Below are 21,953 nucleotides of genomic sequence, written 5' to 3'. Positions count from 1 at the left end.
CACCATTTAGGATGCATTCATTGATGCTTGCTTTCTGGTTATATGCAGCCTTTCAAAAGTATGAGAATGCATATGCAATGTTTCTATGTATATGGCCAAATGAAAAATGCATGCCAAAGAAGGCTATTGTTTTTCTTAAAATAATTCAAGAATGTATGGGTAAATGGATGGGGTTTTTTTTTGTCCCCATATATCTGTGGGTCTGGTCACTGAACTCAAGGAGCTCCCACATGCTGGACAAGAGTCCTACAACTTAATAATGGGGAGGAATTAAAACAGAGTAAACATGCCAAATGGATCAGTCTGATAAAAGCACTATTTATGCAGGTGTAAAGGTCTGTTGGTGAAAATATCAAACACTAAACTGATGAATAATAAGTATGTAAAAATAGGTACTGACCTGAGGGTGTGAACTAAGTGAGAGGGAAAGGATTAATTAATGGAGAAAGTATGAGGGGGAAATATGACAAAATATTTCACTCATGGATTAAACACGGAAAGACAAAAGTTATTAAGTTGGTTAAACTGAAAAGAAGAAGGATAAAGAAAAGTTATGGAAGGAATGGGGCTAATGAATGTGCATGGTATGAATATATAAATACATCAAAATGAAACCCCTTTGTGCAATATATAGTTGCTCACTTAAAATGTAGTCATAAAAAGTTCTATCATTTAACCTGTGTCCACCCCTTTCTCCCTGGGTTTTGAGACAGCGTAAGTATATGCCTTTGCTTCTTGGGCTGAAGTCTAACTTACAGTTCTTCTGACTCTGTAGTTGGAGTCAAGAGAATGATGGCTTAAATATCAGATTCTTTCTTTTCTTTTCTTTCTTTCTTTCTTTTTTACTGAGAAATGAGACTAAGATGATGGCTTGAATCATTTTTGAGATGCTGACCAGTAAGTTTGTCAAGAATATTTTTTATTTACTTAGCTTCACAAAAACACAAGACTGTAAAGATAGTTGAATAAATAGACATCAAAGAAAATTGTTCTACTTCAGAATGTAGTAATAGTTTGACCATAGAATAAATTATTGTCACAAAACATATTCCTATCTGAGCAGCCCATGGCATGCTAAAATTTATTACTATATTTTGAGGCTTTCATTTGATTCTATTTCATTCAAATTCCCCATAGATGAATTCTATGGTTGTCACTCTTATAATCTAGCTGTATCAACATTCAATTTCCTGATAGTTTAGGAAATAAACTATTTAGATTTCAGTCTTCCAAGAATAACTCACTGCATACATTCTCCATGGATGAAGTACAAATATGTTTCCATTGGCATTTACTTTTTGAATAGTCTGCATAACATTTAGGAAAGAAAACTTCTTTGTGACTGATTTGCTGCATTTGTAATAAGACAGCATTTTTTTTCAACTGGTGGGGTTTTAATTCTTCTCTTCATATGCAGCCCATAGAACAAGTGATCTAATTAAATACTAGACAGCTAAGAAAAATAGACCATCAATTTATGAAGAGATAACTGACAAGATCAAATATATTTATTAAGTGGCTGAGTAAAACTTTCCGGAAAAATATATTTCATGTCAAGTCAATACATTTTGGTTAGGAAAAGCCAAAAACTTTGATATATTTTGGAGTATTATCTAAGTACCTCTGATGTGGACATCTTGATGGGATCTTTGCCTGACTAATATGGCCATGTTTCTGCCAATTTAAGCTGAACATGTATTTGTGATCATTTTCTTTATAAAAGGGTAAAGGAAGAGTAAAATTTCAGATCATGTATATCATCAGAATAAGAAAAAAACCATTACTCTTCTTTAGATGATTGAGATGTTGTAAATTACTTGAAAAAAATGAATTTAATTTGAGCTGGAAGAATGCTAACAACCTCACATTTGAAGCAGTGATATGACTTTAAGCCACTTCATTCTGCAGTTTATTTCTTATGAAAATTAGAAGACCAAGAATAGCTAAGGCATCCCCAGAGTTTCCTGAGAAAGGAAAGAAATGACTTTCCTGAGGGCCAATTAAAAGCAAAATAAGCTGTGGGTAGAAGTATCTGAGGCAGAAGTGAGTCAACCATAGGACGCTTTACCAAGTGCTGAATGATATGAACTTAGCTGAATAGCACCTATCAATGCCTGTGTTTTTAAACATTTTGTAAGTCCAGAAAATGTTAGTTCCATCTTCAACGCTGACCTCAAACTCAACTTGAAATAAGAAGCCTGTTATTTTAGAGTGGAAAAAAAAGCACAAGTCCTTCCTCCTTTCCAATGAAGATTTTAAAAGACTCTAATATGTCTTTCCACATAAGCCATTAAAAATAAGATACGCTTGAAATGATCATTTCTAATCGATCAACTTCCTTTAAATTACAGCCTTGAACATGGTGGCAATTATATTAGGAACAGTTATAATAGGGAAAGTCAAGAATACACATACAAAAAAAATGTTTGATGCACTGTGGTTTCTAGCATTTGTTTAGCAAGATTTTTATATTATTTTAAATTATTACATTTGTTTCATTCTTAGAATCTCCTCCAAATAAAAATAATTATTATTGAAATTAATGAAAATTATGGACACATATCATGCAGCGCTTTCTTTGTTGTTAATGTTTGGGGTTTTGTGTTTCCTTTTGTGCTGGTTGTCTGGATTGGCTTCCAGCCATGATCCTCAGATCTCAGGCCACATTTAGGGTTACAATCATGGGCCAGCATCACCCAACTCATGTTTTTTCCCCTAATCCTTAATGCGGTTGTTTGATTTGATTTTCCATTAGCTTTTCCTCCGTTTTATTGTGCAGAGGAGCAAAACAACAAGAAAAAATAAGAGCAGAGAGGACATTTGCTTTTAAAAGTATCTATGGGACATGGCAGAGGGATTCAGAATTTTTTTTTGTATTTCTTTGATTCTAGTTTAAGTGGTCCCCTTTCGGTTTCATTATATTGTGTCAACAGGCTTTTAGAATGCTGCTAAGGAATACATCTTTTCTTAGTTGACAAATAAAAATGGTTTTGCTTAAAAATGCAGATGGTGGGGGCCGGGAGTTTGGCCTAGTGGTAGAGTGCTTGCCTAGCAAGCTCAAAGACCCGGGTTCAATTCCTCGGTACCACATACATAAAAAAAGCCAGAAATGGTGCTGAGGCTCAAGTGGTAGAGCTCTACCTTTAAGAAAGTCCAAGGACAGTGCTCAGGCCCTGAGCTCAATCAAGCCCAAGACTGGCAAAAAAAAAATGCAGATGGAATTTTTATATTGCTTCCTTTGCTGCGTCCTTTCTTTGTGTTTTACACTGATATCAACAAAATCAAAGCTACCTCCATCAGCAAGTTATTGACACTGGTTGAGTGCAATGAAATTTTCATTTATTTGTGTTCAGTTTATATTTTTATTTTTATTTTCACTTTTCTATTTTTCCACATTTACTATGTCACGTAGTTTTATAAGGGAGATTATATTTGACATGTTCATATATACTTATAATTTGCCTTGATCAGTTTTAATTCCTTCATAAATCTCCTATGTAACCCTTTACCTCCAAATCAATCTCAACAACTTCATTGTCCCACTGAGACACATGTACATAAATTATTTTGCTCATATTTATCCTTAGTCACTCTCCCCATTACCCCTTCTACACCCTAAACAGTACTTTTTGAACCTTCCTGTCATTCACCTTATCAAGTATATTTTTACTAGAGTTTGGAATTTTGTAAATCAAGGCATTGCCACTGTATTTTAATTGGATTAACACTTCAATGTCCTCAAATGTTCAACTGGTGCAAAACATGTTCTCCCTGGGAGGTGTTATCCTAACTACTCAGGAGGCTGAGATCTGAGGACAGCAGTTTGAAGCCAGCCCAGGCAACAAGCCCAGGAGATGCTTAGCAGCAATTAACCAGAAGAAAATGGAAGTACCTCAGAGGCTCAAGCGGTAGAGCACTTGCTTTGAGCAAAAATAGCTCAGGAGTTCAGATCTGGCTGAAAGTGATAAAAAGCTAGCTTTGAGCAGGAAAGTTCAGAGACAGTACCCAGGTCCTGAACTTAAGCCCTATGACTGTCCAAAAACAGCAACAATGACAACCACCAAACTTGCTCAGGAATAGTGTCCACATGTACTGAGCTCAAGCCCCAGGACCCAATAAAACAACAACAACAAAAACAACGCCCCACAACAGCTCTATCTTATCTTATCTATCTTATATTATCTGTGTTTATGTGTTCTGTTCCAACTCAGAACCTCTTCCTTTGGTCCTTTGGTTTGCTTACTTGTGACTGGTGCTCTACCACTGATGTGATTTCTGCAGCCAGGCTTTCTGCAGATGGTTAATTGAAGATAAAGTCTCTCAGACTTTTCTTCCCAGCTTATACAGAATTGTGGTCCTCCAAGTCTTATCTTCCTGAGAAGCTAGAAGTATTGACTTGAGTCTCTTGCTCCAGGTTAGGTCTTTTTGATCTAATATCCACATGTGAAAGAAAACATGCAACCTCTATCACAGGAAGCTTATTTACTTAATGTAATTATCAGCAGTACCATTCATTTCTCTAAAAACAATATAATTCATTGCTTTCATTATGGCTGAGAAATAATCCACTTTGAGTATATACCTCATTATTTTAATTCATTCCTCATTTATAGAGCATCTGGGCCAATTTCTTAGCTTGCAATTGTGAATAGTCCGGTAATGAAAGTGGGTATACAGTTGCCTCTTTTGTGTCCTGATTTACATTCCGTTGGATATATTCCCCAAAGTGGCATTGTTGGATTGCATGATAGTTTTATTCAGTTTAATTGGAGAATATCCACGCTGATTTCCATAATGGTTGCAATAGTTTACATTCCCACCAATGGTGTGGAAATATTACTTTAGCAGAGCAAATTCAATTGTACTTCCTTCTAACTTTCAACCAAATCCTAATGACCTGGGAAGCATAAGGCCTAGGTAATGTAAGTACATGAGAGAACTCCATGGAAAAGTCTGTCTGATTATCCACTGCTTCACAAAAGTGCTGTGTGCCATGGGGTAAGGAAGGGCAGAATCTAACTGTGAAGGAAGCAGTAATCTTACAGAGATGAAATGGTAGGTCAAATAGGGAAGGATTAGGAAATAAAAAAATAATATGAAAATAATGATAAATGGGAAGTAAATTTACCCCAGAGTTCTGTTAGAGTGCTAACATACCTGAATGTTAATGTACTTACAAGCTTGTATCCCAGGGTGGACAATTAAGAGGTGGTAGTAATTTAAAGGAATTAAAGGCCTAAAGTAGATTGAGGCACTGGGTTCCTCTCTTTTTTCTTGATCACTTTGTAGCCTTGAAGTAAATTATATGATTACACTGAATTTCCTGGTCATGATGTGCTTCCTTGTCATAAGCACCTAAGCAATGAAACTAGACTGATCACAGACTAGAATCTTTACTCTCATGAACCAAAACAAGTATTCTCAGCTGATTAGCACAGGGTACAATTGGTCTATGCATAGGTGATTTTTCTCTTGAGATTTGTCTTGAAAGCATGTGCCTGCTTTCTTGCTTGTAATTACTTGTGTGTCTTTTACCAACTTCTCTCTTGCCTGGTTTATATGTACAATCTCTCGTGTTATATCCTAATGCTTTATACTCTTCTGGGAGGTCAAGATTATCAAATGGGAATTGAATTGTCCATTATGTTTGGTGTAAGTATTTAACAACTAAATGTTCAGTTGAAAAAGAAGATTGGGGTTAACTACAGAGAAAAGAAAATATCTCCATAGTTAATGGGAAATTCAGTGTTTGGCTAGATGGTAGAGTGCTTATTTTGTGAAAATTAAGAGAAAAAACAATAAGTAATTACAAATATGTAAATAATAAAATATGATATATAATATAAATATATGTAGATATGTAATAAATAAAAATAATAAATACATAAATAAAGCCATGAAATCATGGTTTACTTGAGAATTTTTATTACCACCTACATATCTGAGTTTGATCAAAGGAGGTATTTTACAAGAATTGAAGGAAACTCTTATCTGAAAATTTGAAAATGTAGGATTTTTGATATCTTCCCTTCTTCTCAATAGAAAGGACGAGGGGTGGGAGTGGGGAGGAGGGAAATAGGGACCAAGACATGTCAAAGGGTATCAATGTATGGGAATTAATGCACCATCTATCTGGCAAATATCATGTAACCCTTCTATTAATTACAATAAAAATATTAAAAAAAGAAAACTAAAAAAGAAAAAGAAAGGGCCAGTTTTTGTCTACCTGGGAATTTCACCAGTTTTCCCCATAAATTGTCCATCTTTGGCCTCTTTCAATCAATAATAACATCTGACTTATATGTGTTATTATTTAGGTAAAATATTCAATGTATAGTTGCATACGTCTCAATGAACTCCATTATTTTATTGTTAAAAAATCTCTTTAACAGATATAATACATTACATAGTTAGAATCTTGCCTGATATAGTGAGAGATAGATAAATTTTGGAATTGTTGCTGTTGTTATGAGAAGGCATGCTTCTAAGTGCTGGGATGTAGTCATGATTAAAACTGAAGAAGGTCAGAGTTCAGTGGGAGAATCAAGTAAATAAATAGTTCCAGTACAAAGTGTTAAGAAATGTAATTGAGGTAAGTACAAGGTCCTACAAAAACGTGCATAGAACAGCAATTGACTCTGCCTCAGGGTCACAAGAAATAAGAGTGTGGAGGAGAAACATTTGAGAGTTAGATTAGCAAAGGAGTTTTCCAATCACATTATTTGCCCTTGCTCTCCCTGATGAATAACTATAATCAGTTATTGTAATTTTAAACACAGAATCAGGACAAAGGCAATGAGTGAATAAACTCTCTTTTACTCAATCAGCACCAAAATGAGCTTGAACACAAGGTCATGTTTTCCAGTACTGGGAAGTCAGCAAAGACACAGAGTGTAATGTTCACTACTTAACCCTCACGGAGTAGCCATGGCTGAGATTAATGATAGCCCAGAAGAAGTGAAAGGGGTACTTTTGAGATAACTGCAAGAAATCTTCTGAAGCAAGGTTAAGTTTAGATTAAAATTTAATGCTGTCTTTTTAAAGGTAATCCCATCAAAGAAAAGTAGTAATTTCCATAGTATGCCACCTTGTGTCTGCTTCATATCCTCTATACTGATTCTGTCAGTCTCATCTCAGAAAGAAGACTCTGTGAGCTTGCTCAGAGAGGATAGTATTAAAAGTTTTATGGCTGAAGGCTCTCTTGCATAAATTATGTTTCTAATATTGAATTCTGTAACAATAATGATAAATATTTTTGTGTCTACAGGTTTATCGTTTCCAAAATAATCCTTATTTACAGTGTTTCTTTTCATTTTCTGGTTGCTACTAAAATAAAGGGTTTGTTTTTCATATTATACAAATAAAAGGTAGGTTTCATGAAAATAAAGTTTCTTACTCCAAATTCAATACTGACTCCTCATACACTCTGCTTTTCTGTTTCAGCTTTCTGTTTTGGTTGCTTTGGTTTTTACTGTTTTACTGTCATAGCTTGCTTCTAAGGGGAAAGTTAACATTATGCTTTGCCTAGGAGATAGGAGATGTCAAGAAGGTCTTGGTTATGACATTCTTAAGAATAGGGATATACTGAAGCCAGGACTGTGGTCTAGGGGTTGAGTGCCTGCCTAGCACGCATGAAACCCTGGGTTCCATTCCTTGGCATCACATACACAGAAAAGCTGTGGCTCAAGGGGTAGAGTGCAGCCTTGAGAAAGCCCAAAGACTATACCCAGGCCCCAAGTCAAGCCCTAGGCATGGCAAAAAAGAAAAAAAGAAAAGAAAAGAAATAGGGCTATAGGAGTTTAGGGCTAGATGTGGAAGTATTTGCACAAATTCTCTTCCTTTAGGTGCCATTGCAAATTACAGGACAGAGATAACAGTTCTTCCTTCAAGAAAGAAGAAGCCAAGCACTCTATCCATCTGTCTACTATGTAGCATGGAAATTACAGTATTTTATATCACAGAACTGCCCTTTAGATTTAGTTACCTAAACGTAATGCATTGCAGATTTTAACAAATGACGTAAGATTTTGTTGTGAATGGGGAAACAAAAGTACAAACCAAAGAGAGTCAGATCCATGGATGCTGAACCCATGGATAGTAAATAATTTTTATCATTTGTGAGCATTGTGATAGCACACAGTATTTCTAAAAAAGCAAGAATGTTCCCTGTGAATGAATAATGGAGCGCAATCCCTGTCAGCTCTAGATCCAGGCAAACTCACATTCAGGGCGGAATGAATTGTGATGACCTGAGATTCTATTTTGCTATTCACAATACTCTATGACCTAAAATGCCTACTGGTGTTTTTTCTTTAATAATTGGAGGCCCTGTTTGACCATGCCTACTTGAAGCAACAAACTGTGAAAATGAAAATAAATCGGACTAGTTTAGCTCTATTAATTTCAGTGAGTTACTGAAAACTCCATAATGTATGAATGATTCTGCATTGTTTTTAATTGCATGCGACCACAAGTTGACATTCTAGTGTGTTCTGGAAATCAGTTTATACCACTCTGGTTAAATGCTACAAACCTAGGTTATGCAGTAATTTGTTAATACTATGTAACATTTATAATGTGTTGTATTACCTTTATTTATTGTCTAGTCATAAATATCAAGGAGCTGAGCCACAAACTATATTTTATTCTTCCTTGTCTGTCTCAATCCTGAGAATTAAGTAGTGATCACTTACAGGAGATTCAGACTACTTTAAATAGAAAAAAAAGAGCATTTATATCAAGGAACAGTATGCTAGTTTTTGAATCAAAAATATAAAAATTAGACGCTGCTGCTGCACAATCGCGACCGGGAGCATCTGAGTAATAGCTCATCAATTAAAAATGGCCTCTAACAAAACTACATTGCAAAAAAATGGGAAAGAAACAGAACAGAAAGAGTAAAAAAGTTGAAGAAGCAGAGCCTGAAGAATTTGTTGTGGAAAAAGTACTGGACCGGTGTGTAGTGAATGGGAAGGTAGATTATTTCCTGAAGTGGATGGGACTTACAGATGCTGATAATACTTGGGAACCTGAAGAAAATTTAGATTGTCCAGAATTAATTGAAGCATTTCTTAATTCTCAAAAAGCTGGTAAAGGATGGTACAAAAAGAAAAACTTTATCAGACAGTGAATCTGATGACAGCAAATCAAAGAAAAAAAGAGATACTGCTGACAAACCAAGGGGCTTTGATCCTGAACGAATAATTGGTGCCACAGACAGCAGTGAAGAACTGATGTTTCTCATGAAATGGAAAGATTCAGATGAAGCTGACTTGGTGCTGGCAAAAGAGGCAAATACGAAGTGTCCTCAGATTGTAATTGCTTTTTATGAAGAGAGACTAACTTGGCATTCTTTTTTTTTTCCAGAAAATGAAGCTCAATAATTGTTTTCATTTTTTATATATATTTATACATATATATATATAATCTGAGTCTTGGTTTTTGAATTAATGGTGTGAAACAACTACATTCTAATGAAAATCAAGTTTGATATGTTGGTTTTGAAAGTAGTATTGGGAGTTGTTGAGTTGTTGTTTTGTTTTGTTTTTTTCCCTCAATAGCACTGGTTACTTTGAACAAATATAATTAAGGCATTCTGTAGTTGCTTCCTTTATCAGAAAAGAATATTTAATACCATGGTATATTTCCTCTGTATTCAGGAACAGATTTTTTTTAATAAGGCAACTTTTTCTGGCAATTACTTAATCAGAACAACTTGTCTTTAACTGCTATGTTGAAGGACCATCCTGAATTTTTTTGTGTGTTTGTGTGGGGGTAAGCAAAATACTTACATGGGTAGATTTTTGTTTCGGGGATTTTGCTTGTTTAGAGCTGTTGGGCATCAGACCCAGAGCCTTGCATATGTAGGCAAATGATGTATTACTGTGTTATATCCCTGACCCTTTTTTAATTTTATTTATTTATTTATTTTGCCAGTCCTTGGCTTGAGCTCAGGGCATGAACCCTGTCCTTGGACTTGCTCTAGGCTAGAGCTCTACCAGTTGAACCTCAGCACCACTTCCGGCTTTTTTCTAAGTATGTGGTATGGAGTAATTGAACACAGGTCTTCGTGCATGCTAGGCAAGCACTCTACCACTAGGCCAAACTCCCGGCCCCCTTGTTTTATTTTTTTGTTGTTTAAGACAGGGTCACTAGGCAGCTCAGGCTGGCCTTGAACTTAGTAGGTAGCCAGGCTAGCCTCAACTTTAGGTCGTCTTGCCTCTGCCATAGATAGCAAATGCAATACGTTTGCAAAATGTCTTGAAAGGCAAAGTGTCTTATCAACAGCTTCCCTCACCCAGATGAGACAACTAAGATAAATTTTGATTTCCTCTCATTAAAAGTTTGTGTAATGAGCATTCCTTTACAGTGTATTAGAATCTCTATACTAAAAGCTCATAGATCATGAGCTATCTAAGACTCTGCTCATGGAAATGTAAAATCAACTGGTTAGAGATTTTGACTATTTATGACCTGCTGGCCTAAATGAGTGAACAAAATTTTATAATTGTTGACCTGCATGCTTTTTCTTTACCCTAATTCATTCCTAACATGTAGGCTCAATTTTTTTTAGTATTGGGTTACTGGTTCCACAAAAACCAGAAAAACAACTTTGTAGTGATCAGAATGTTTCCCAACTGTATTTTGTTTACTTTATTATAAAAAATGGTGAACAGTGGTCAATAGTTTTATATTCCTTTAAAAATACATAAAAATTTAAAAAAATAGAAGAACATGGGGAAGATGATAGAGCAAATGTGTTTCTCCATCAGACACTAACATCCAGGCCTGTGCCATGTTCCTCTCTCAGAAACTTCCTATTTTAGTAACAATCTCCTCCTCTTTACCAAGACAAATTTACCTGTGAAGGATATTTCAAATGGCATGCATAATGGTCCATTGGAGATTTCTGTCTTGCCATATACATCATGATGATGGGAAATTTCAAACTCTAACAAGCTTGCCTAGTCCTGAGACCTAGAGATTTTATATATGTATATATGTATATATTATATATAACACATATAACATATACATATATATTATATACACACGTATATGTGCATGGACTTTAATTCAATGAGAACATAATATTTCAGTTTCTAACATCTTGCATTCCTGCCATTTCTCTTCATCTTTGTTCATGAGTCGTAATCATGAAAACTTTCTCCAATCCAAGGGAGAAGTGTTGATGATTTAAGGGAGACATTCTAGGTTATTGAGCCTGTGGATAGAAGTTTTGGATGGATGAAAGACAGGGAGAAAAAAAGATACATTGTCTTTCAATTCCTAGTTTTCACCACATTTCTTAGTGTGAGATGACTGCTACTATTTTGCTTTCCTGTGATTCCAAACTCACTGATCTTGATCTCTCACTCTTCCACTGTATCATGTCTTGATGGTTCAGTTCTCACTTGCATTCCTGGAATCAATGACATCCTGGCTTGAACAGCCTGATGCTTATATTCTGGCAACTTTGCTAAATGGAATTCTTTAAATGCTGTCTGCTGCTTAATCTTTCTCCTGGATTCACTTCATCTCATTGAAACAGGATATCTTTCCTTGTATCTGATACTTTGACTTATTCTTAGAAATACCAAATCAGTTTTATCAGCTTAATGATGGAGCAACAAACAGGATGAGAGATAATTTCACTAGACTTCTGTTCTAGTGTTAGATGTTATAGACAAATTACTAGCTAGACAGTCTAACTCTGACTTACCACTGAGGGTTTATTCTTATGTATCTACTCTTTGAGGCCATTCTGAGCGATGCTATTTCTGAGACCTTTTTTATTTACCTCTGAATGATGATAGAAATTTATTAGGAATTGTTGCCCTTTCAGTGGAGTTTTACACTTTCCTACTCTCTACTGTGATTTGTTTTTCAGCAATGCTGGGCAACATCATACGTTTGTAGAAACAAAGTAATTTGTTCAGGTCTACTCAGAGGCATTAGGAAATCTGAAACTCAATGGAATTATCTTTGACTGATGAATTGGAATACAAATCTTATAGTTTATCAGAGTTTACTTATGTGATTGGTAAGTGAATGTAACAGTAAAGGAGAATATCTCATGGATACGAGACATAAGAAAGAGAAAGTGGTAGATTTGTTGCTCATCCTCTTTGTTATATAAATAGGAGAACAAAATAGGAGACAAGAAAAACACAGAGGCTGGTCAATTGCATAGGAAATGTTCTTGAGCTATGAGGACCAAGTAGGTACAAAATCAAAGTGCCTATTATGTTCTTATATGAAAAATGTCTTAAGGCTAATTGGTGACAGAATCAAGCACGCAGAGCTCCATTCAATAGACAGACCATGGATAGGAGCTGCAGGTTTCTGAGCTCTACTTATTTGTCTTGCCAACAGTATATGTCATAGGAAAAGAAATCAAAGCATTATAATAAACTAGTTTCTAACATGAAATAGACTTGCAATCTCAGAGAATTCTTCAGAAGAAGTGAAAAAATCACAAAGCAAACAAAAATGTCTTAACTAATTTAACCTATCACCCACTCATGTTTCAGTACAAGATCTCAGTCATAAATTTCATTATTTCTCATTTATCTCTATCATACAATTCTATTGTCGAAAGAAAGTCAGCTTTGGTTTATCCAAATAAATGCAACTGGAAGAAGGCAGAATACTTAAAATATAAATGTCCATATTTAGAAAAATGACATTTTTTCTAAAAAATGAGTGCACAGAAAATAAGATCATTCACATGGATTTTGACATAATACTACACCTATAATATTATTGGTACAATATTGCATTCCAGTTTTTAAAAGATACAAACATAGTAAGCACACTTAAAAGGAAAACAAGGCCAGGAGCATGGCCTAGTGCTAGAATGCTTGCCTTGCATACACAAAGCTCAGGATTTGATTCCTCAGTACCACATACACAGAAAAATCCTGAAATAGTGCTGTGGCTCAAGGGGAGAGCGCTAGCCTTGAGAAAGCTTAAGGATAGTGACCAGGCCTGAGTTCAAGGCCCAGGACTGGCAAAAAATTAAAATTAAAAAATTAAAAGGAAAATGAATAACCATAATGATGAAGTTTACTATGCAAATCTGTGAAATCATAGGCTCTTACTATTCCTGCTTATTGGTTGAAGCATTTTTACCAAGTTCTGCACTTGTAGTCATTTGTTGCACTATGGTAACAAAAAAAAGTTTTCTAGTATCAACATCTTCATCTCTCTCTGTCTTCCACATCACTCTCTTCTAAAACCTTTGCCTTTTTCATAGGGGTAATTGTAAAGAACCAAGGAATTTGTGGGTAAAGAACACAAATAAATATTTCCTAGTGGATCTATACAATGACTTGTAAACTTATCTCTATAAGATTACTTCCTGAAAATTAAATGAAATTAATGTAGAGAATATAATATATTTATATAATAAGCTGCAAGTAAAGTGGGTGGTGTTGTTCTGGCTGCTACACTCATGAGATTGAGCAAGGGTGGGATATATCCACTTGTACAATGGAATAAAAATCTGTTGAGATACTTAGCCACTCTACTTCAAGGAACTGAACCAAATGAAATTATCAGCCCTACTTAACTGTGGAAATTCCCCATGGAATTGTCTAATAAAAAAGTTAGATGAATCATAGAATAAATATGGTGCTTAACTCCTTAACTCATAGTTAAGGGACATACAATTATATAAAATAGGTAGATATGTTCCCATAATATGTGTTGTGTGTGCATGTACATATATATGTCCATACATATATATATATATGTCCATACATATATAGCATGTATAATCTATATTCAAATTTAACAAGAGTGGTTTTTGACATTTCCTACATTTTGATTCGATACACTGTTCTATATTTTTTCTAAATTATTTATAATGTCAATTATTGCCTTGCCCTAGATACTGAGGCTTGAATTTGGGGCCTTATTCTTAGTATACATGTCTCCTATCATTTGAGCTATTCCAGAGTTCTTTTATTGTTTAACTCTTCAGATAGTGACTTCCAGTTGTTTATTTTTGTCTGATTCCATTCCTGACGATCTCCCACATAGCTGTGAATACAGGCATACCCCAACATGCTCATATTATTATTGATTTTTATTAAAAAAGTAATTTTTATCACATAAACAATATATGCCCTTTTTGAAACAAATCTACAGTATCTAAACATATAGATAAGAGAGAGGAGTCACTCAGAGTTTAAGTATCTGAAGTTTACATTCATATCAACATTAAGGGGTTGTTTTGTTTTACGCTTTGGCATCTCTATCTCTATGCGTTATCTACATATATATGTACAATTAGGATACATTTTTACTGTATTTAAAAATATACTAGAAAGCTCTGTGGTTTTATTTTGGCAGTTTTATGTTCCTGAAAAATAAAAGAGTATTTGAATACTACTTCCAAATTCCTAGATCTGGCACTGAACAATTCTAGAATACACCTTTACTTAGCTCAATAAGGAGAGATGGCGCGTGACCCCAGCCCCTTTTTGCAATACAATCTTGGGAGATTCACAAACAAGACAAATCGCTGAGCATTTATGGCTGATTTTTTTTTGGTTCAACTCAGAAAATAGATGGCAATCTTCTTATTTTAAAGAGTTGTTTTCTTTCATTTCTTTTCCATTTTAGCAGAGACAGTAAAGAATTCAAATTATATAATATCTCTGTCCTCCACGCCAGCTGTGTTTTACGTTTGTCAGATGCTTCAAGTGATTTTCTAACAGCTGGGTTTTTGCAACCATATTTTACCCCAATTATCTTTCTCCATGATCTTCAAAGTTATTTCAAATGATTTTCCCCCTGACTCAATACACATGTTTATATTTTTTAAAATTTAGGAAAATGGAGGATGAAATGGCAAAGGAAACCAGAGTCCGCTGTAATTATACCAACCATACAGGAATAATACTAACATTTTTTAATAACAAATCAGTTTTACACATAATAATGAACACATTCACACAAAATCTTAAACCGTGTACTATCGTATAGCATTTACACTCTGTACTACTTTCCCCATAGTTTGCATTTCTATTTATTATTCTAAATTACAGACTGCAATATTCATAAATGGTAGCCCCTTTTTCACCACCACCTGGCCCATCCACTCCTCCCCTTGTTGTTAGGTCACTGCCATCTTTTAACTACTCATATCTTGCCAGGGACTCACTCATGTCCCTCGTAGCACTGATCAAATATCAATTAATACATGTCCTCCCCTAATTAAATCCAGTACATCTTTTCATTACACTGAAAATTAACCCATCATTGTACGCTTAGAATTTATGAGAGTTAGGAAGATGGAGCCTGGCTACATTTGAACAGTTCTTACTCCTTTTCTCTCTCACTTGCTCTAGACCTAAGAGATTCCTGATGACCCTCAAAGACACCAGCCCCATTTCTGAGAACTTGGCATTTTTCTATTTTCTCCAGACACATCACTCCCTTCACCTACCCTTCCTTCTACTTACAGATCCTACACAAATGTCTCCAACCTTGAGACTCCTTCCTCAGCCAAAGCACTTATGTCATTTTTTCCCCTTAGGTTGGCATTATCAAACCAGAGTGCAAATTTAAGATGGAAACAACCTTTTGTTTTTATAGTTGTGTTTATAATTCCAGGCCCTTTGAAGAAAGTGATATATAATAGTTATCATTAATGACCATTCTCCATTAGCTGGATAATGTTAAGTGTCTAGGGTAAGAAATATAAGAACAAGTTAACTTTTAAAACATGTGGCCTTTACACAGTTTGGCTCAATAACAGGTTTTTCTAAGTCCTATTCCACCGACAGCTTCTGAGATCAGCTATTTTCAAACAATCTCATCAGCACTCAGTGCAATTTTCTAAAAAAAATTCTATTTAATCATGGGTGGAGGCACTTATTTTCTTATTGAAATTATTATTGAGATCATCATTGCTTTGAGATCATTTTGATAAGCAAACATCAAAAGAATATGGTGAAATTAAAAAGAACTATTAAACATAATATTTGTTGAAGAAATCCTAAAATAGATAGGAAGTGTATCATAATACTACATGAGTCTTTCATTTGCAGCTTACTACAAACCTTGACTTCTTTTTCTGTTTTGGAACAGTTCTGGCTCTTGTAGGACTCTTGTCCTTTTGATGCCAGCAACATATTGAGATCAATGGAAAAATCATAAAAGTATACAGATTAGGTCTGAGTATGTTTTCTCACAGGACTATTACCTGAGTCAGCTCTAGTTATTAGTTAATAGCACATCCTCCCTTATAAATGTGTGATTGTCTATGAGAAACACTATTCTATTCAGTACTTATTTTTCAATGTTATAATCATTAGTCAAAATTATAATGATGAGATCCACTGAATATGGATTGGGACTTATCTGAATGTGAATATTTGAAATGAATATGAACATAAAAGTTTCTTTAGTCCATAATCCTTCTATCCTTCTCCATCTCTACCTTTGACTCCTTCTATCATTTACTTATCAGATACATACCTCCAATTTTCTAGTCATTTATTTCTGGGAAGACTTAGCTGCAGAAGGCTTTAACTAATATCTGACATCTGTAGCTGTGCAATAAATATCATTTGAATATTCATAAAATAGAATTTTCAGAGAAAATAAAAGTCTGAGCACCCTATTTTGCTTTCATGTAAGTATTATGCCCCATTTTGTAGTTGCCACAAAGTAGCTTTCAGAGGCCTAAAGTGTTAGGACCAAGGGGTAGACATTTTTAAAGCCAAAGGCAAGTGAGATAAAACAACTTAGGAGCATCCAGAAAGACATGGACAGACTGATTTCTCTGAGGAAAGCAGATCACCCAAGAACTCTGAGGAAATTAGTAGTTCCATTGCAACTTTTCCTTAAGTTGTGAGTTTCCTACACCATCATTTGAAAGGCATATTTACTCTTTGCCTCTCATTTCATTTAGGGTATCTTCCATGCAGACATCTTGAAGATGAGTATGTTAATGTGGGAGAGAGCGATCAAGATAAAAGACATGTGAATAGAATTAATGTCTGGTGTACGTGAGTTGTGATCTCATCTCAGCAGACTTCCTCCTAGCTCTACACCATGGATTATGAACAAAAGTCTTCACATCTTCACTTTATATGTCCTGAAGTCTTAAAGAGCAGCCTGTTAGAAACCAAATTCTCATAGCTGAAAGTTAACCCTCATTTTGTTTGGAAGATAGTACTACATTTGTAGGAATTTATGAGGAAAGACACACAACTATATTTCTTTCCTCTTTGTTCTTGCACATAATTTTTGTATAGAATAAGTTTATCCATTTATTTTTCTTACATTTTCTCCAATTTTCTTACTCCTGTTATACTAAATACTTTTTTGTAAAAATTGCATTTCAAATAGTGAGATTCTTTTTTTTGCTTCTGTAGTAATAAAAAATTAAAATAACTTATAATCCTTTTGATAAATGGAGTTGTTTGAACTTTCTAAAGCACTAAGAAAAAAATTATAGTGTAGCTGAGTAACAAACAGAGTGAGCAAAAGCCTTTGAGGTCTGGAAGGAGGAATGAAACAATGTGTACTTCCTCCCATCTCATAGATCTAATCCAATTTTCAGATCTCAAATCCATTCTAGTCACTTAAACACCACATAAACTTCTTTGACATTTAATTATATTATGTTTATGCCTGGTACTATAGAAGAACAGACAGAATGAAAAGTTCATTGAGTGTTTTTCTGGCTGCTAACCAATGAAATGCTCTCTGAGAAGGGATAATGGTTAACAAATTCTGATAGGTGTAAGGGCCCAGGCAGTAAATTCTCTATTCTTAAGAGACTGTTGGGAAGATCTGAGAATGGCAGCTTGCTGAACCGTGGCTTAAATCTACTGGGGAAACTTGTTAGGACAGAAATAAGATTTAATAGGCTCAGTATGAGCTGGATAAGAACATGTGTCACCAAGAGACACTTAATTCAGTATAATTATTGGCTTTGGGTTATAGATGGGTCACCTCCAGCTCAACGTTTTCCTGTCAAAGAAGTTGGTGCAAAAAACAATACAAAAAAGCACTATTTGGCAGGAAGGGAGCCCTTTGTTGTACCTAAACTGAAGATGAGATGATTCGATGCCTACATTTGAGAGTAGACATTAAAATCAAGTTTTCCAAGGTCAGATTTAAAAAGTCCATACATTTTCTACTAAAAGAAAATTCCTCAGATCTACTCAAGGAGGAAGAATATGTACATATTTCATTCAGAAAGGTGTATTCAGGAAGTCATCCACTGGGGAATTGTTTATAGGAACAATTTTTCTTTACTTAAATCAACATGAGTGGTATAATCTTGGTTCGGTCAGACAAGGGACATCTCTCATCGGCTGTCTCATCAGATATATTTCATCGGCCCTAAGCTTGCTTGGTTTTGTCTTGTAAGGAAAAATATGAAAACCAAGTCTGCAACAATGTCATAACAGGAAGTCCCCAAGATATAGAGCACAAGTATGCCTTGGTGAAAAGGATAAGGGACAGTGTGTAGGCTCTGAGTTCAAGTGTCATGAACAGCACAGAAAATATTAACAAAGGAAAGGTTCATCATAGCTTTCAAATCTTGAGATCTTAGTCCCTGATCACTCACCTGTGTTTGTTTGGGGACTGCAAACTCACCTGTGTTTGTTTGGGGACCAAGGCACATGGATTTTGAGGGCCACCACTATACTCAAACTAAAACAATAAGAAACTGGAAAAAGGTGAAAATAAAAGCAAAGAAAACCTTGCTGTGAATTTTGTAGTTTTCCATAGATTGGGATTTGTCTGGAAGTTTGAGGTGATTCAATTGAGATTATGCAATTTGGTAAAGTGTTGTTTTCATGAAATGTATCACCTGTAATGTTGTCATATTGTCAACATGATACACTGGAGGGGTTAGGCATCCATGGTCAAGAGGAGTGGTGTTGGTTAATTTGTGTCTCATAAAGTTACTTCTTTTCCCTCAGAGAATAACAACGTAACACACAGCAAATCACCTACTGTTGATTAAGCACTGTTACAATTCTATTCAGCAGAGTTTTGTGAAACACTAAACCTAATCTAGGAACCTTGAAAAATCTAAAAAGGTACAATAGGGATAACTACTTAGACTTTTTCTTTTTCTCAGTAGCATTTATATTTTTAATAAGCTTCCAGAAAGAAAATACATACTTTGAATTCATTATTAGTTGCAGAATTTTAAGGCCGAAACATAGAAAGCTTAACATAGTGTTTGTTGTTCCCTGGGACTGAGCTTTTAGATATCCTTTTAACAGATTTTTTTTAACTTGCAGGTACACATCTTTAATCCTAACTAAGCAGGAGGCAGAGATCTGAGAATCACAATCCAAAGATAGCCTGGGCAGAAAGCTCTTCACCTTGAGACTCTTATCTCCAATGAACCACAAAACAAAACAAACAAAACAACAATAACAAAACCCCAGAAATGACATCATGACTCAAGTAGAAGTGAAGTAACCTTGAGAGAAAAAGCTTAGGGACAGCAGGTGAGTTCAAGCTACAGTTTTGGCATTGAACAAATACGAAGGTAAACATACATATGCCTATTTGTCTCTGCATCCCTTGTATTGTTCATGAAACTTGTTAATAGAGAGCACAGGAAGTATTTCAGTAAGTATTTCTTACTTGAGTACTTTATTTTCACTTGGAACCACATTTTTTAAGGTATTACCATAGGTAAGTTTTATGCTTTCAGCAACAGAGAGTTAAAAGTTCAGATTTTCCTCAAGTACTCCACTGCCTCAATTCTAAGCATTCATGTGAAAATTGATCCAGTAATTATCTCCTAGGAATTATTCTCTCAAAAATATTCTCACCTGTATTAAATAAAAGTGTAAAGGAACATTTACTACCACGTCCTATGGTGCCAAAAATGTGTTGAATACACTAAACCTCTCCTAGAGAAGTTAGGCTAAATAATTGACAATAAGGACAACTATCCATAAGGAGATTTTTAAAAATTAGGATGCTTTTACAATTGTGAAGAAAATATATCCAAAATGTAATATCAAGTGAAAAAAATGGAGAGGTCAGAAAATAAGGTTTTAGTATACTATTATATGTATATATGTGTGTATGTTTGTGTACATGATTGTGTGTGTGCGTGTGTATCAGAAAACTATAAAATAAGAATGTTATGTGTTCACAGAAAAACACAATGACCCCATGCTTATATGCACTATTCATGTGGCAGAGATGAAGAGGAGGTTATGGTTTGATAACTCAGTACTGCAGTGAGAGATGGGGGGGTAGTTGGAGGGAAAGAGAGAGAGAGAGAAAGAGAGGGGGGAGAGAGAGGGAGACAGAGACAGAGAAGAGAGAGAGAGAGAGGCAGGAGAGAGGGAAGGAAACAGAGAAAAGAAAGACAGAGAGAGAGAGAAAGAAAGAAAGAAAGAAAGAAAGAAAGAAAGAAAGAAAGAAAGAAAGAAAGAAAGAAAGAAAGAAAAGGAGAGAGAGAGAGAGAGAGAGAGAGAGAGAGAGAGAGAAAGAGGAAGGAAGGAAGGAAGGAAGGAAGGAAGGAAGGAAGGAAGGAAGGAAGAAAGAAAGAAAGAAAGAAAGAAAGAAAGAAAGAAAGAAAGAAAGAAAACACATTTGCCTGCATGCATTCTGGGAAAATGGAGTGATGCAGTGACAGTATTTGTGTGGAAGAATTGTGGCAGGTTGGTGGCTAGGGAAAGAGGGGAGACCAATGTAATTTTTAACCTCCTGCTTTCTGAAACACAACACAATATATCTATTTAAAGAAAATTCCACTAAATACGATTTAAATGTTTCTTTTGAATGAGTCAATAACTCTTCATACTGGAAGGTAAATGAACCCCACCCTATACAAAGATGGATGAAACTAATATACCAACCTGAATCTGAAGGGGGACTAATTCTGTGAATTAGATGGATGACTGTAGCTTTCAAGTAAGAGAAAGGAACTTAGGTAACATATGATTCTGTTGTTTAAATTATAGAGAAGGAATTGGCCTTAGGCATGTAAGAAGCAAGAAACTCAAGTTTAATTGCAAGGCACTACATCTGTCTCTCAGCAATACAGTTCTTTTCAAGTCCACAAGACTAGAAACACAGTTGATGCTAGCTGAAACAGAAGATGGAATTAATTGAATTCCTTTAGTTTAAATGATCTAATATTTGTAATAGCTTACAGCACAATTTGACAAAACTGTTACGTGAAGTTAATATTAGTAATAGAAAGAGTAAGTAATAGAAAGTAATAATTGTAGGGAAATAATAGTATTATATTAACAGATTTATAGGAAAAGATACTTTTGAAGGTGAAAAGAATGTTGAGAACTACAAAAAAGGTGTTTTCCACAAAATCACAGGCTTCTTTTTGAATGCATGCATTACAGGCTATAGGAGAACTGATTATTTTCAGTATATAAAAAGCAAATATGAAAATATGCATAACACATAAATGGAATAATGTGATATGAAGTGAGATGACACAGGATAAGGCCAGAGAAGAATGCAATCCTACATTTTAAAAACTAACTTCTGTCTATAAGGCAATTTTTTAAAAAATTTAATTTGTTAATAAAATGTGGATCTACAGAAGGATTACAATTATATGAATCAGATGTGCAATTTACTTTTGTACACTATCTTCTGTTCCTTCACTCACTCACTCCCAGTCCCTCCCTCTCATTTCTGTCATCTTTTCATTTCTTTTCTTTTTGTTTTTGTTGGTCAGTTGTGGGGCTTGATTTCTAGGCCTGGGAACTGTCACTAAGCTCTTCAGCTTGAGGCTAGCCCCCTACCCCTTGAGCCACAGCACCACTTTGGGTTTTCTGGTGGTTGGCTGGAGATGAGTCTCATGGTCTTTAGTGCCTGGGCTGGCTTTGAACCATGATCCTCAAATCTCAGCCTCCTGAGAAGTTAGGATTACAGGAATTAGTCACTGGTGCCAGCTACTCTTTTATTTATGGTGTAGT

The 21,953-nt window shown here is 35.1% G+C and overlaps 1 protein-coding gene and 1 pseudogene across 1 annotated transcript in view; one reads left to right on the top strand and one right to left on the bottom strand.

Moving 5' to 3' along the window:
• The window catches only part of Lrrtm4 (leucine rich repeat transmembrane neuronal 4), a 713,810-nt gene that overhangs the window by 33,800 nt on the left and 658,057 nt on the right, over positions 1-21,953 (bottom strand). The window lies entirely within an intron of this gene.
• On the top strand, positions 8,852-9,383 carry LOC150060497 (chromobox protein homolog 3 pseudogene; annotated as a pseudogene).

Source organism: Megascapheus bottae, chromosome 7 (assembly GCF_031878675.1).
Source record: "Megascapheus bottae isolate mThoBot1 chromosome 7, mThoBot2.hap1, whole genome shotgun sequence".
NCBI lineage: Eukaryota > Metazoa > Chordata > Mammalia > Rodentia > Geomyidae > Megascapheus > Megascapheus bottae.
Note: the sequence above shows the minus strand (reverse complement) of the source record. Positions and strands in the feature narration are given on the sequence as shown.